Source organism: Neovison vison, chromosome 2 (assembly GCF_020171115.1).
Source record: "Neovison vison isolate M4711 chromosome 2, ASM_NN_V1, whole genome shotgun sequence".
In the NCBI taxonomy this organism is placed as follows: domain Eukaryota; kingdom Metazoa; phylum Chordata; class Mammalia; order Carnivora; family Mustelidae; genus Neogale; species Neogale vison.
In genome coordinates this window covers 86436337-86451138 of record NC_058092.1, presented here as the reverse complement: position 1 = coordinate 86451138, position 14802 = coordinate 86436337, and positions in this window count along the sequence as shown.

Sequence of the window (14802 nt, the reverse complement as noted above, 5' to 3'; positions counted from 1 at the left end):
TGTAGTGCTGAGCAAGAAATATTCCCAAAGCACATCCCAGTTCAAATAACTTTGTGTTTCTTTATGCCTGTAGGATAACATCCATGTTCCTTAGGGTGACATTCCTTGGTCAGGTCCTAATTTAGTTTGTCCCCATCACTTTGAATATTTGATTCCAACTCAGCTGATGAGGGCACAGTGTCATACAATAACATCTCATGTTTATTGAGTGTTTACTCTGTGCCCAACACAAGTCATCCTTATCAGGGTGATCACAAGATCTGACCTGAAGTAATCCTGGTCCTGACCTGACTCTTGCTCTGTCCCTCTGTCATCCCACCCAATCACCAGCCTCATTATTTTACTTCCCTTCTTCTTTAGTCCTTATGATTGTGGCATCCTGAATCTTCGGCTTCTTTGGTCGCCTCTTGCCACATTTTTTTTTTTTTTTAGTTCTGTCTTCTCATCATCATGACATTTGCCCAGTCTTCCTGTTTGTTAACTAACTCTTTGGCTTGTCCTCTGGATGCCCTCGTTAGAATTACCACTCCAGGAAACCCTGCTGGCACTTACCCCAGCAGTTTGGGCTCTACTCTGTTCTTTGGCTTTGATACCAGAGGGGTGTGCCCAGCATGTTCCAAACCTAGCCCTCCTAATTTACTATAAAATCTTACTATAGATTTCCTAGAATCTGAGGTTTCAAAGGAATTCTGAAGTCTCGAATAGTACAACCTCTATCTGAGTTAAAAAGCCCTATGTTCTTTCCGTTATTTTGCTGTTCTTTATAATAGGATTTCAAATATTTGGTGGGAGATTTAATGTCCCTGAGTCCTTCTAATCTAAACATCTCAGTTCCTTTAGTCACTGTCTCCAACCTGATTGATTTCCTTTTAATTAGCTGAATTTAATTACTGCCTTTAAAAATAAAGGATGGTGGACAAAATTTTAAAACAATGTCCCAATTATGTTCTGACCAATTTGGACTAGAACCATGTTTCATATTATTTGCTATCAACTTTTACCTAATCTTTCCCATGACGCAGATTGTGAATCAATGTATTAGCTACTTCGTGCTTCAGCCTCAGCCTCATCTCAGATCCAAATCACGAAGTTGGTTGGGATCAGAGAGTACCATGCCTCTTACCCCCAAGGGCTGCAGCTTCCATTACTCTCTGAGGCAGTGTATCTGTGCATTGCTGGAGGTATGTCCAGATATGTTCTGAGGGTCGGAGGGTTTTAGGGTTATGCACACTGCTCTCCAGCTCATTTTAACATCCACTCCTCTCCTGTTCACTTACACCATCTGAATGCCCGTAAATGAGATTATTCGAGGGGAAACCTTGAATCCATGTCAGTTTACTTTTCAGTATTAGTAGCAGATTCCTTTTCACACACACTGATTGAGACCCACCAGTGTGTCTGTCACAAAAGAGATTCTCCCACACTACGAAACTTCCTGTAGGTAACGGAGTCGTTCACCCACGACATGTTTTCTGGAGTCATTCAGCCAGTTTAACTGTCCTACATCTGCCCCCAAAGATTAAAAAGAACTATCAAACCCTTGCCAAAACTCTGATTTCCTCATGTCTATTACATTCTTATTTAGAAGCTTCATGAAAAATGAAAACTAATTTAGTTTGGCATAACTTTATCTGCCCTTTCAAATCCTAGTTATTATTGCTCCATTTTTATTTTAAAAGCTTTAGAATCTTAACAAGGTCCATGTCAAGCTCCTTATTCAATGCTGTTTGGCAATCTGCCTCCATTCACTAGAATTCGTTAAGAATTCGTGGTAATTAGTGATTTCTTTCTACATATCTTTCTTTTTTTAGTAAGTGGGATGTGATTCTTTTCTCCGGCGAGATAACATTTCCTCATCTTCGGAATACATCCTGCTTTTTCTGCCTCCTGCTCTGGCCTTTGCTTATAGGGTCTCCTGTCTAAAATATCCTGTTTGGTGCCTTTATGTAACTGTGTCTGTATGCTTCGGCTCCTCAGCTACAACGAGTTCTCTGAAGGTGGGGGTCCTTTATTAAACTTCATGGTGTCTAGAGCAGAACAAAGCATGTAGCAGAAGTTTAATAAAGACACATTTTCTGAATGGATGGATGAGAATGCACACACACATGTATTTTGCATATGTATATATATTGCTTTTTCCACCATGAATGCTGTTGCAACCAATATCCTAACATATAAGTCCTCATGGACTGATGCTTTTTTTTTTTGTTTTTTAATGGTAGAGAGTCCCAGAATGAAGTTATTTTGGAAACATATATGGCAAGCTTATAAGTACACTACTAAATGTATCCTCTCTATTCTACTAAATGTATACTCTGTACTTATAAGTTTTTTTATTTGTACCTATCTCAACAAAATTATTCAATTCCTCTATGACTTTGCTAATCTTTTGTCTATTATAAATGACCAGTTCTGACAGTGGCATATTCATGTCTTCCACTGTAATTATATTTTTATCATGTTCTTTTTGAATTTCTAATTTCTAATTTCTTCTTTTTAATGACTACAACATATTCCCTCAGGATGTTTTATAATTTTTCGTCCCCTATTGATGGTCATTCAGTTTATTTTCAGTGTTCTGTTGTTATGAACACTGCTGCCATAAAGGATCATTAGTCACATGACTTTGTATCCAGAGACTTTTAATTCTATGAAATAGATTCCCAAGAATAGGATTGTTGGGTTGAAGAATACATATTTTTAAAATTTTAATAGATATATGTAGTTCACCATCTAAAGGGTTGTATTACATTTTGATCAGCAAAGGAAGAGTGTTCCTGTTGCTTCAACATCCTTTCCAACAAAATAGCTTTAGAGCTATTTTCAACTGTTACCATCCAATAGGAATGTTGTGATATCTCAGTTATTTATTTAGTATTTCTCTGACTACAACAGTCTGAGCATCTTTTCATAAATGTTTGTCATTTTGCTCTTCTGTGAACTACCCATTCAGCTCTTTTTTTTTTTCAACCTTTTTTCATCTTTGTTTTATTTTTTTAATTTTTTTTTTTAAAGATTTTATTTATTTATTTGACAGAGAGAGATTACAAGTAGGCAGAGAGGCAGGCAGAGAGAGAGAGGAGGAAGCAGGCTCCGTGCTGAGCAGAGAGCCGGATGTGGGACTCGATCCCAGGACCCTGAGATCATGACCTGAGCCGAAGGCAGCGGCTTAACCCACTGAGCCACCCAGGCGCCCCTCATCTTTGTTTTAAATTTGTTTTTTATAAATGGTTTATTGCTACATATTGTTCATTTAGCTTAAGCAGTCTGGAACATTAGAGTAATGAAAGGCATAACTTAACTCTGACCTGTCCCTCTTATTTGTGGCTATTTATTGTATAGAGTGATTTTTTTCATTCCCTTTTCTGATTTCTTCCCTTTTAATTTGGAATTCTACTGCATTTTACCTTTCATTAATGGTTACATTTCTTTCCCTTATTCACGGTATGAAGCACGTGTTAATTTACTATTTATATGAATAAAAGATGTCGACTTTTTCCCCAAACAAGGATCCTTCTACCAGAACACTATTCTCCATGTTCCCACACTTCCTCCTTCCCCAGTAGGATGTTGGGATGACAAAGAGGGAGGAAAGCATTCCAGGCAGAGGTCCAAGTCTGAGCATAGGCACAGAGGCTGCATGTGTGTGTCATAGTGGGAGAAGATAGCAAATGTGGAGGGGTGGAAGGTCTGGGATGCCACTGTGAAGAGCCTGGGCCTTTTATCTATAGATAATATGGATCCAACCAAGGTTGGGGCTGAGACCTTTATAAATGTGAGTCTGATGGTAGGTGTGGGGCACACTCCAGTTACCCTGGAAGGAGTGGGGGCAAGAATCAAGAGACTGCTGTCTTCAGTCCTTTGAGAGGGAGGGACAGGGACCAGCAGGGCTAGAATGGGAAAGAGAAATGCTCAGAAGGGGAGGAAGAAGGAGTGGGCTTCGGTGGTGACTAGATAGGAAGGGTGAGAGACATGACTAAGGAGTTCTTGGTCTTTTCCCCGTTTCCCATTTCCCACTTCTTTAGAATTCTCTGAGTCATATATAGCCATTTTCTATCGGTACTAGAGTGAACTATGATAGACTACATGGCTGAAAACAGCAGAAATTTATTATTTTGCTGATCTGGAGGTGAGAAATGCAAAATGGGTCCTACAGGCTTAAAATCAAGGTATCTGCTTGCATCCTGGAGCTCCAGGGGAGGAACCATGTTCTTACCTTTTACAGCTTCTACAGGCCACCTATATTCCTTGACTTGTGGCTCTTCCCTCCATGTTCCTTCTGTCTCCCCCTTGGAAGGATCCTTGTGATTATATTAGACCCACTTCAGTAATCCAGTATAACCTTCATATCTCAAGATCCTTAATTGTATCTGAATAATGCCTTTTACCATGTAAGGTAACGTATTCATCTGTTCCAGGAATTAGGACATGGACATTCTGGGAGAGTGGGGGTTGTCATTATTCAGCCTACCACACAGAAATTTGGACCAAGAGTCTTTTCCAAAATGATCAGTTCAGCTCAGCACATGTTAACTAGATATTGTTACTAACTGCACCTTTTAGCCTTTTCTATTTGATGCAATACGATCAATTTGGTATCAGGCTGTCTCTATTTGGGCAGTTTTAATTCTTCTCTCTTACTCTTACTGGTATAGAACACCACAGAGCACTCATTTTGCTTTCTAAAATAATTTTTTTTTGCTTTTTCATTTTCTTTCCTGCTACCTTTGTACCTCCTTATCTAAAAGTTTCCAAATTCAAAAGTACAAATAGACATAAAGATCAAACATGTCCTGTACTTTAGGTCCAAAACAATTTCCTCAAGAATTTGCTTATGATGGCAGATGGCCGTTTAAACATAGTAACCCATATGTTTCTTTTAAATTCAACAGAAAGAAGTAAGTGTCCAGTGAACAAAGCTGGATATTTAGCATAAGTAATCTGGGATTCTTATGATCTTCAGACAAACATGCAGTAAAAATTTATCTGGGCAATATTATCAGCCCTTCTTCCTTCCCATAACAAACCAAGGACCTAAATTTCCCTTTTTTGGATTACTTGCCGTCTGTCCTTCAAAGATGTCTAAGCCTGTGGAAGACTATTTTATGTCCACCAATGAGAGGTAGCACCACACAGAATAATAGAACAGGTTCTGGAATCAAACTGTGGTCAACCATAGCTTCATTTAATACTGACCTTGGGACGAATTATTCAAGTATTCTAGTTTAGTTTATCTGTTGTCCAAATAGCAGTACTTAGCTGGATGATGGTGAGTGAGTATTAAATAAAATAATTCATACAAAGTACTTAATCCAGAACATGCATGTAGTAAATTCTCAATAAATATTAGCCATCAGTTCTTTTTATCAGTTCCCATTAAAAATGTGCCAGACACATCAACCAGGTTTGTTCTCTAGCTTTGTTCAGCCTGAAAAACAGATATACCCTGGAGCGATGTAGTGCAACCACTGACCAGGGCCCAGACTCCCTAATGCATTTCATTAATATTGGCTCTTTTATTGATTAAGAACAAACAAGATGGTTTATGTTATCATTATCCTAAGATCCTGAGAATATATTTCTTCAAAAGGAAACAGTAGGGAAAAAAAAAAAAGACTTAGTCCTTTAGATTTTCTCTGTTACTATTATCCATGCTTCTCCTTTCTCTTCCTGGTAAAACTATAAAAATTTTGTTGAGGGCACCTGGATGGATTAGTCAGTTAAGTGTCTGCCTTCAGCTCAGGTCATAATCCCAGTGTCCTGGGATCAAGTCCCACATTGGGCTCCCTGTTCAGCAGGAGGCAGCTTCTCTCTCTCCCTCTGCCTCCCCCACTCCTGCTTGCTCTCTCTCTCTCTCTGTCAAATAAATAAATAAATAAATACATTAATAAATAAATCTTGAAAATAATAAATAAATAAATCTTGAAAATTTGTTGTTGTTGTTGCTTGTTGAAAGACAGCTAAAGTTTCTCTGCCTTGTTTGGAGAGCCTGAAAATTAGGACTAGCTATTCAGCTAGATCCTGGAGGATGTGCCTGGCAGAAAGAAGGGTCAAAAGCCAGACTTTGATAGTAAGGGTAAACCCGGAAGAGACACAGGGTAATTTTCTTATGTCAGATACATAGACAAAATTCCATAGCTATTTGGCTGGACATTTCTGAGCAAATCGAATGAATGAATAAATCTAGTTGCTCAAACAGTAACTTAAAGTAATGACGTGGCAGGTTTCCTCTTTTCTCAGGATTTCCTAAAGTCCTTCTTTATCTGCTTAAGTGAGTTATCAGATGTCTACAGTAGTAAACGGTGCAAGACTGGAAAAGAGTGAACAACTGATTCTTGGGACAGAAAGTCAACATTTGCAGGAGGCACTGGTACTGGGCTGCATAACTAGTGAAATCGTCCCTGTACCTGGAGGTTTAAACCTCAATATCTCACTTCACTGTGGCATTTTTACCCACAGCGACGGCTGGGTTCTTCCTGATTCCAAGCCCCATGACAGCAGAGTGATGGTGTGCAGGCTTCTCATGTCATCCCCCCTCCCTCCAGGAGCTCGTGACCTTATTTAGAAATTCCAGAGGTGGCTTCATAGCAAAGGGTTGGTCAAGCACTTTCCTCACCTTTTTATTCTCTTAGGAATGAACATTCACATACTTAGAAGGCCAAAGCGGCTTCCTCACCCCATGTCTGGCCTTCGAAGTCCTGAATATTTATAGGTCTTTGATAATTCCAAGTCTCAAGTTCAGGTAGAAGGCTATTTTTACTTGGTTGCTGTTTGAAGATTTAATTGCTATGGTTAACACACTGGACAATAACTTTTCTGACAAAAGCTGTAACACCTTCTAATTTGGAAAAGGGAGAATGGTGCAAATAAGAAAATAAGGACAGCTATCATACCACTATCCATGCCAGCTTTGATTTTGTTTCCTCTCTGTATACGTACATGTATATGCACACACAACGTTCGGATTTTTATGATGCTTTCAAATTTTATGTATCTTTTTTTCTCATTTTTTAATCTGTTCTTTATTATTTCATAATGGGGGATATGGGCATTTCCTCATGCCAATAAATATTTTTTGAATATGTCATTTTACTAGCTAAATAATATTTTTCGAAAATTTTATTTAAATAGCTAAATAATAGTGTGTTGTATCCATGCATAGCATAAGCGAAGGGGTCCTTCCATCTCTCGCTAATGTAGCGACCTTGGAACTAAGCATCAGAAAGGAAATTACCCCTACAGGCAGCAAGTTGGAAAGAGAGTCTCTGGGAATAATCAAGGGATAAAGGTAGAGAGAGAAAACACCAAACAAACATGAAGTGCCAGCTTCCTGATCCTGTTAGTCCCTTTCAATGACTCCTACTCCTGAACAAAGCCCAAACTCCCAATTCTGACCTTCAAGGCCTTCCACAGTTACAACTCACTTCCCCAACCTTAGTTCTCAACTTACATTTACACTCCTCCATATTTCTGCCCAACGGACCAATATTCTCTTTGCTGCATGGAAGTGTCAGGCTTTTGCTCCCTCCCTCCCTATGCTCACTCTTTTCCCCTGAATGTCCACTCTTGTAGCCACTAGTCTACCTCTTATCCATTGATTCATGACACAGCTCAAATAGCACCATGGAACTACATGTGCATCCTTCAGTTTCTCCTGGTCAGAACTAGTTTCTCTTCCTCTCAGTTCTCATCTCTACCTCTGCAACAAATTAACTTGAATTGTGACTGTGTGGATACACATCTTACCACCCTCTTAGCTTCTGGGTCAAAGCTTTTGGACATTTTTGTGTCAAGGAATCCTTTTGAGCATTATAATTCCTGTCTGCACACACTAAGGAATAACAGCATCCAGTTATATTACTCACTTGTCACATCGTGCATCCTTGTTTGAAAAAAACTGCCCAGACACATCTCTCTCATTTTACTCAGAGAATTTTTTTTTTCTTTGTGGTAAATGGTCTCCAAAAGGATGCTCCTCAATATTTCCTCTTCACTCTATAGACACGTACTCCCACATGCCTTGAGAGACAGCGTTACCTCCCACTTCCAATCCTCAGTAACTGGGCTGGCCCTGTAAATTGGCTTTGACAAATAGAATGCAGTGGAAATAATAGTCTGGGGCTTCCAAGTCCAGGCTGTGCTGTGGGAAACCCACACTACACAGGGAAGAACCAGAGTTCTGTGTCTGACAGCTACAGCTGAGCTGGGGGCTGACAGCTGACACTAACCACCACCCATGTGAATTAGCTTGAATATTCACGTCCAGTGCAGCCCCTAGAAGACTGACCTGCCAACACTGGTGTCTTGAGCAGAAGAATCCAAATCCATGAAGCTGACCCTAGTCAGCCCAAGAATCAGTAGACTTAATCAAGTGATTATTGTTAAACCACAGAATTTGGGGGTGTATCACACTGCAGATAAATCCAGCAGCAACATAAAAGTTAAGCCATGCGGATTATTGATATTGGACAGTTTTTGAAGAGCAATTTCATGTTATTCAACTTAATACAAATAATGCTTCAGTATTACTCTATCCATCTTAGCTCTTATTCTATGCCAGTTATAACTTTATTTTTTTTTAAGATTTTATTTGTTTGAGAGAGAAGGAGTGAGAGAGAGCGAGAGAGCGCGAGCATGAAAAAGGGGAGGGTCAGAGGGAGAAGCAGACTCCTTGCTGAGCAGGGAACCCAATGTGGGACTTGATCCTGGGACTCCAGGATCATGACCTGAGCAGAAGGCAGTTGCTCAATCAGTTGAGCCACCCAAGAGCCCCAGGTTATAACCTTCCTGTCTCAGAATCCACTTAGCAAAGAATGGTTGAAATGCATCACCATAATAGTAAGTAATAATAATAGTAAATAAAAATAAATATTATGTATTGATCAAAATCTAGCGGTCCAACAGCAAAGCGTGCATTGCATATATTAGTGTTCCATATAAGTACTAGGAAGAATTACCCCCAAATTCAGCTTTTCCAAGTCCGTTTTTACATACCATCTGCATGATTTGGGGCACACCTTCATACTCAATGTAAGATTATCTACATTGTTTTTACTCAAACAAACTCATTTTTTAAAAGATTTTATTTATTCATTTAATTGTCAGAGAGAGAGAGTGAGTGTGAGCTCACAAGCAGGCAGAGTGGCAGGGAGAGGGGGAGAGAGAAGCAGGTTCCCCGCTAAGCAAGGAGCCTGATGTGGGACTCGATCCCAGGAACCTGGGATCATGACCTGAGCGGAAGGCAGTAGTTTAACCAACTGAGCCACCCAGGCGTCCCTCAAACAAACTCATGTTAATGGAACATTATATCCCTCTCAAAAGTGAAAAGTCACTATGACTCCCCAAAGTAGAAGGTGAAAATAAATCATGAACTATTGACGTTTTTTAGAAATGTGTTTTCATGTACCACATCCTGACTATAGACTTCGGAGACTTGACTGGAATTTTTAATTTTCCGAGTCCAGATTGGTGTGTGATTCGTTTTAATTCCCCCACAGCACCTTAGATGTAGCAGGATTACATAATTATGGATTATTAGAACTAGAAGAAATGTTAGCTATTATCAGCAAGAACATATATTCAGGATTCTGACTCAGCATGGTACACTTTTGTCCACTCTGTGCCTTGTCATCTGCTAGCTATGTGATCTTGGGCAAGTTACTTGACTTTTCTGTGCTTTATTTTTTTTTAAAGACTTATTTATTTATTATATATAGAGAGACTGTGGAGGGGTAGAGGGAGAGGGAGAGAGAATTTTTTTTTAAGACTTTTTTTTTTTTTTAAATTTATTTGTCAGAGAGAGAGCACAAGCAGGGGGAGCTTCAGGCAGAGGGAGAAGCAGGCTCTTTGCTGAGGAGCCTAATGTGGGACTCTATCCCAGCCCCTGGGATCATGACCTGAGCCAAAAGCAGATGCGTAAAGACTGAGCCACCCAGGTGCCCTGAGTTCTTTGTGCTTTAGCTCCTCATCTGTAAAATGAGAATAATAATAACACTTAAATAATAGCATTGTGCTAATTAAATGAGGGGAATGCTTCAAATAGTAAAATTTTAGAACATTGTAAGGAAAGTCTGAGGATTTTCCTTCTATTACAATGTTCTAAAATTTTACTATATGTATTTAGATTTGAGATTTTACATTTTTATCTTTATTGGCCTTCGTGTTTCCTTCAGCCTTCTATAGCATAATTATAAGCAGCCTAAATTACAACTTTTTTTTCAAAGTCTATTTGTTTTTTGTCTTTCAGAGATCTCCCAGAATTTCCAATCTGTTAATCATTAAACTTCCTGTTTTTAATTGAGGCTATGCAGGCATCTTCAAAACTATCTAGATGTATGGATATGGAAAATGCGGTTTATGCATGCACTGCAATATTATTCAATCTTAAAAATGAAGGAAATCCTGCAATAGGTGACAACATGAGTGAGCCTTGGCAATATTGTATGCAGTGAAATAAGCCAATCACAGAAAGACATACTACATGACTCCACTTATATGAGGTATTTAAAATGCCTGTACCAGAATGTTTATAGCAGCAATGTCCACAGTAGCAAAACTATGGAAAGAACCTAGATGTCCATCAACAGATAAATGGATAAAGAAGAAATGGTATATATATACAATGGAATACTATGTAGCCATCAAAACCCAAAATCTTGCCATTTACAATGATGTGGATGGAACTAGAAGGTATTATGCTAAGTGAAATAAGTCAATCAGAGAAAGACAATTAGCATATTATCTCTCTGATGTGAGGAATTTGAGAGGCAGGCAATGATCATGGCGGGTAGGAAGGGAAAAAATGAAACAAGGTGGGATCAGGAGTGAGACAAACCATAAGAAACTCTTAATCTCACTAAACAAACTGAGGGTTGCTGGGGGGTGGGGGATAGGGATAGGGTGGCTGGGTGTTGGACATTGCGGAGGAAATGTGCTACGGTGAGTGCTGTGAAATGTGTAAGCCTGATGATTCACAGACCTGTACCCCTGGGACGAATAATACATTATATGTTAATAAATAAATAAATAAACATAAACATTTTAAAAAGTAACTTTATTATATAATCCTGATTTACTCTTGCCCTTGAGTCACCATTTCTCCTGATATCAGGAAAAAAATTTGTTTAATAATTGAAAGCATTTCCTTTTAATTTAAATTGTTTCATATTTACTCAGCCTTTCAGACTGCCCTTTGTTCTCCTCTCAGATGTCATATGGGGGCAATAGGGAGTTTTGTGGTCCCCATGCCATCGGCTGGTTCTTTCTGGCCAGAGGTCTGCTGAATGTACTTTACCCTTCTCTGGGTAGCTGGTGTTGCTAGTTCTGCTTGTCTTTTTTAGGCATCGTGTTATTAACTACTGAGACCTGTAGACCCACTGTTGTGTCTGGCCCTAATGTCCCCACACATTGTGTTTCCTTAATTACGGTTCTAGGCCACTTCTGGTTCACTGATTTCCTCAGCCCTCTCTTCCAATGCTGCTCTTCTGCTACCACACCTTATGAAAGAATGCTGAACCCAGGTCTTCTCTGAGAAGCTTCAATCTCCAGGGAAGGGAGATCATAGTCCTATGCTTTCCTGGTTCCCCCACACCTATTTGAGTGATTCTGCAGCAGTGATCCTCCTGCATTTGATCTCACAGCTGAGAGTGACAAGGACATTCATGTCTAATATCTTGCTATTCCTTTGTCTTTCTTGGCTCCTTCTCTCAATCTAGGACAGCTTTCTCCCCAACTGTGTGTCTGAGGCTTACCACACATCCTCTGACTTCTCCACACTGTGAGCTCTTGCTGTGTTAGGGGAAATTTTTGGAATGCAGGAAAGCACTCTATTTTCTCTACATAGCCTGACTTCTAAAACCAGGGTCTTCCTATGGATTCAAATAAACCTGGCTTGAAATGTGAAACTGAGCCTTGATTCTTTCTTTCCTTCTCACCTAGGTTCTCTCTGTCTCCACAGATAATGAAAGGGTGAGTGAGGAAGCCTTGGAACAAGCAGGAGATAATTCCTTTTGATTAGAGAACATCAGAAATGGAAACATGCTGACTTCATATTTCAAAATTATCTCCATTATATCAGTTAAGAGATTAGTACTGACTTTGGTAGGGGCCGATTTAGAAGCTAGATAAGAGTTTGTCACACAGTAATTGAGAAGCAGTCCATTCAATGATTAGCCCTTCTAGAATCTTGCTGTGAAAAGATAGGCAAAATAAGGCTGTATCTAGCAGGAAGTGCAGGCTTGAGAAAAAATTTTTGTTAGGTTTTATTTTGTTGTTGTTGTTGTTGTTTTTTGTTTTTGTTTTTGTTTTTTTTAAGGTGGAAGAGAGTAGACTCTAGTAAGAGCTAGTAGAGATAGAAGGCTGAAGATGGGAAAACGTGTTTGAATGATAGACCAATTTTCCAAAAAAGCTGAGAGGAGATGGTTGCAGACAGCAGAAACCCTTCCAAAATTCGAGGTTCAGTTAATGCTTTCTGGGGATGAAAACCTACTGAATAGCTAAATAGTTTTATTGGAAGACTATTTCCCAAATAAGAATCATCAGGGATATTCATTAAAAATTTGGATTTTTCAGGTCCTTGGAGATTCTGATTGCAGTAGGTCTGGGATAGAGTCCATGACTCTGTGTATTTTAAGAGTTCCTTATGGACTTCCCAGATGAAGAGAGTTTGGGAAATGCTGCCAGGACACTGACAGAGAATATGCAAGTGAGTAACACTAGGGTTAACTCTATGATGACTAGACCACTTCCATAAGAGGAACTCAAACCAATAAGGAGAAGCTGGCCCTTATGAGATTGTCACAAGGGAAAATGAACTTGTTAGTTCAGTTTTCTGCCTGGGAACATAAAATGATTTTCATGACAATATAGAAAATGTCTACAAACCTTGACAAAGCAGTGATAGAAACTCCATAAAAAGTAACTCCTTGAGTCTGCTATTTTTTCAGTGGGTTTCATGTGACTACTCCTAAATTTCTAACCAGTATATATGACCTCCAACAAGAGTGATAACATCCATTTTTATTGTGCATTCGAAGTTCTGCATTTAATACCACTTCTTTTGGGTTTTCAGCCTGATAGTATTCAACATCCTGGTAATTGAATAAATTTTAATTGCACACATTTTTGGACAAAAGAGAGACAGTAATAACATTCTTAATTACAAACTGTGACTTTAAACATCTTTTTCACAGACTGAAACTTTCATTTGAGGAAGCTAGTTGAAATTCTTCACGACACAATGCAACGTAGGAGCGATTCATCCTCCACCCTTAGCCCCACCAAGTCAGTGCCATTTTCTTATTCATTTTCAGGACTGAACCCTTGCTTTTTCAGCCACTGAATCAACTTTTGCTCTCCTTCACAAAGCCCCCAAGAATCCTAACTAGTGACAAAAGAACTAAAAGCAATTAACATACTGTCTCTAGATAGCATTGTACTTCACTCAAAAACCGAGACGTTTGATTCCATTCAATCATCGGACTTTTCTCAAACAAGTCTTACAGATTATTAGTCTTTTGAGAGAAACCAGGTTCTTCAATAGCAACAAAGCTTGAAAAGCCACTGCATACATTTTTTTTTCAGAAGTGAAATTTTCATTACCATTATATCTAAAATAAAAGGTATTTCAAAAGACATTATAAATGTCCCTTTCCTCTTTGCAGGGAAGAGTGGCTATTATGAAATCTTTGCAGAAACTATTTCCTATTGTTGGGATTAATTTAAACGTTTGATTTTTTTTGGTTTCCAGTTCTGTTAAAGTTGAGTAAGTGAAAGATAGTGAGAAGATCCCTAGATCTGTGTTTGGCTTACTGCAAAAAGATTCTCTAAAATAAGTGACAAAAAAAAAAATTACCTAAAGGACATGTGTAAATTTTCAAAGAACCATTGTGCTTGAGAGCTAGAAGGACCCTAAAATTTACTGGTAGTAAAGTCTTCATTTTATGTTTAAGGAAACTAAAGCTCCTTAGTGCATAAGGTGATTGACCCCAGCTGTTACCTTCCCCAGTCATTCTCATATTCATAATTTCCCCATACCCTTCACCCAGAGCAGGAGAGATGATAGTATGGTCAGGAGATGTGGACTGTCATGATTTTTTTTTTTCAACCTGTTAATTAGTCTTGGCTTAACTATCACAGTGTCAGAGAGAGATGGCAAACTTGCCAGTCTCCGAAATTAAAAAAGTGTACACGTAGCTGAGAACCAATACTACCAAAGGTCAGTAGCAAGATTTGAACCTATTTCTGAAACAATCAGACTATGAAACATTTTGAGGGAAATGAAAGTTTACTAAGACCCTGAAAGTGCTTATGTACCTCTCCAAATCAGTTGTTTGCTTCTTTCCCGCTAGAATATTAGGCCAGTGAAAGAGTTGGTTTCACATTCAGATTTATAGACAATCTGAAGAATTTCTACTTGAGGCAGAAAGTTCTGGTAGTTCTATGCTTTACTGTAACACTAGTCAATCAGAAAAAAATTTGGCAATAGTGTCCAAGACAAATCATACCCACTTCAGAGACCAGGAACCAGGGGAGAAAATTCCCTTCTTCCCCATTATCTGGCACCTATTGTCAGGTAGAAGATCTGTCTTCTTTACCTCTCTTCAATCTCATTTTGCTACTTCCCTTTAAAAGTGCTCATAAACAAGATCAGGAAATGAGGTGGAAAACTTCCTGTCTCTAGGGGAGAAAGAATCACTCTTTTCCCCCACATCATTATTGAACTTCTGGAGTAGAGAATCCAGCTCTTCCTAAAGGGATTTTATCAGTGGCCTGGGCCACTTTGACAAAGGCTGGGGATCAGTG